Source organism: Melanaphis sacchari, unplaced genomic scaffold (genome assembly GCF_002803265.2).
Source record: "Melanaphis sacchari strain LSU unplaced genomic scaffold, SCAv2.0 Contig524_pilon_pilon, whole genome shotgun sequence".
Lineage (NCBI taxonomy): Eukaryota > Metazoa > Arthropoda > Insecta > Hemiptera > Aphididae > Melanaphis > Melanaphis sacchari.
Window position 1 is genome coordinate 61 of NW_020271356.1, and position 2,475 is coordinate 2,535.

Sequence of the window (2,475 nt, forward strand, 5' to 3'; positions counted from 1 at the left end):
TTATAATAATAACTTTTATTTTTATTAAATTAATATTATAAATATATGTTATATCAGATTTAATTAAAATAATATTATTAATTGATTAGTCTGTATCTTTTTTTATTATTTTGAACTACAAACAATAAAATGCATTTCATCTATTTTTATTTTTTATAATCTTAGTTCTATTGATAATATCTTAGTAAAAGTTCATCAGCATAATAAAATCAGTTCAAAAAAAAAAATACTATATTAGTTTTCTTACATATTTCATATGACTTTTGGACATTCAAAGTATTAAATAACATACTTTTAACATTAGTGTATGATAGTTTTGATTCTCCATACTTTCTTGCTAGCTGTAAACAAAATATATAAAGTACAATAATATTTGATTTGTGATTTTTGTAATAATATATTAAAATTTAAAGAAGCTATGAAATTAAAAAAAAGAAAATTTCTCCATAATCATTATGACATAATTTCAAAGAACAAAAAATGCTAAACTACAAGTAGCAGACTGAAAGTTCAAATCACTTTGTTATTCATTATTCAAATATCTATCAAAAGATAACAACATCATTTGTTTATGTTTCATTGAGTGAAACTTATTGATAATTGATAATGATTAATACCTTGTTTTTCTTGTGTCTTACTAAAAATGATTATATATAGTAACTATTTAAATTCAATAAAGTAACATCTAAAGAGTTAATTATTATATTTTCTAATTGGAGTGTATTATTGACATACTGAATAATAAAATGAATTATGGTATCGTTGTCAGGTATTAATTTTATACCTAGTTAATTAGTCTAAATAATGTTTTTTAATAAAATTGAAATCAATTTCAAACGTTTAGAACAGAAGTAAATAAACAATTCATAGAACTCTAATTAAATAATACTAAATATTATTCGTATTTACTATTTTAAAGAAATATTTGGAAGAATAAAATATTTAAATTGCGTTGAAAGTTATACTTGCTATATTATATATTTTCATTCTCATTTACAAAGTCTTAAAAAAGAATCAATACTATGCAAGCGTTAGTTTTTTCATATATTAATCAATTTCTAAGGTTTTCAACTAAATAATTTATAGTATTACATTTTGAAAGTGTTGATTTAATGTGAATTGAGTGATAATTGTTTCTTATTATAATTAATTTAGTTTTATTAACATTAAGTATTTATGAAGATATAAAAAGAACTATAATGACTGATTGCTTTATTTTTTATTAAAAAAAAAAAAAAAAATTAAAAATAGTTTTAACTTAAATAAGACTGTTTAATTGATGAGTATTAAATTTAAAATAATTTTTCAAAACTCACATCAAATAAAAAGTCATCGTCACTGAATATTTTATTACTTAAATATGGTGCAAATTTGTTTTCTTCCTTGGGTTTACCTAATATTTCATGATTATTATCCGCAAACATGAGTTACCACACAATTAATGGAAAAAAAAATGGTATATTGTTTTCATTTATTATACAGATATACGATACACACCGTATATGGTGTTACAGAATATTATATGTCTAATATTTTTTTTAATCGTAGGCATCAAATATATTTTAAAGATATAAATTATAAGCTCACTAAATTACTTACCAAAATTCATTCCGATATTGTAATTTATAAATGGTAATTTATCTACAGAAATACATTTAAAACAATAGGTGTTTATTACTCTCTCATATTATATGGAGATTTATATAACGCTCAATTTTTATATTTACATGTATTGAATACAAATATGTAACAATTAAGGGTGTGAATTTGTAGGAAAGTATATTTTTTTTAACTGATTTTGAATTTGAATTATGTAACAAAAGTTCCATTTACGAAGCTTTTATTTTTAATTATTCGACGTTTTTAAATTTTTAGGTCATATTTTTACTTTAGTTAATTTTTTCGTATTTTTAATCAAATTCTGCAAATTATTATTTTTGAGAATATGTTTTTATTTTACACAGGTTGTACGAACCTCAAATTTATATTTTACATAAGCTGTATGCGGGTGAAAGATAATGATTCAATAAAATAAAGCAATATTGCTAGTTATTTGTGGCATATAAGTATATCAGTCACGAATTTCCACATTGGTTGATTAATAATTTTAGTAGGTTATTGTCATTTAGTACCTTTTTGACGATTGCGAAGATCCTACAACTTTTTTCATTTGAAGTGTTCATTTTATTGCAATTTTGAAATTTTAAAAGAATTTTTAAGGTTTTTCATTGTTTTAAATTCACAGTCCTGGTGATAATTATAAAATAGTTTCACCTATTTTATATGATTAGGAATATAATATAAATCACAAAAATTGATCTAATAACACTTAATTTTAATACTACAAATAAGCATAATCATAATTATAGCATAATTAGTTTCCGAAGTTAAACAAATAATAAAAGTAAACATAACATTAAATTAAAAATGTCTTCTTGAAAGTTTTAGAATAAGTAAGTAATAACTTTAATGTAC

At 20.7% G+C, this 2,475-nt stretch overlaps 1 long non-coding RNA gene across 1 annotated transcript; it reads right to left on the bottom strand.

Moving 5' to 3' along the window:
* Positions 1-310: 310 nt before the first annotated feature.
* LOC112599515 lies at positions 311-1,642 on the bottom strand. The gene is made up of 3 exons (XR_003114945.1): positions 1,600-1,642; positions 1,317-1,393; positions 311-341 (listed from the first exon to the last, which is right to left on the bottom strand). It is a non-coding gene; the product is annotated as an uncharacterized LOC112599515 (long non-coding RNA).
* Between the last annotated feature and the right edge of the window lie 833 nt (positions 1,643-2,475).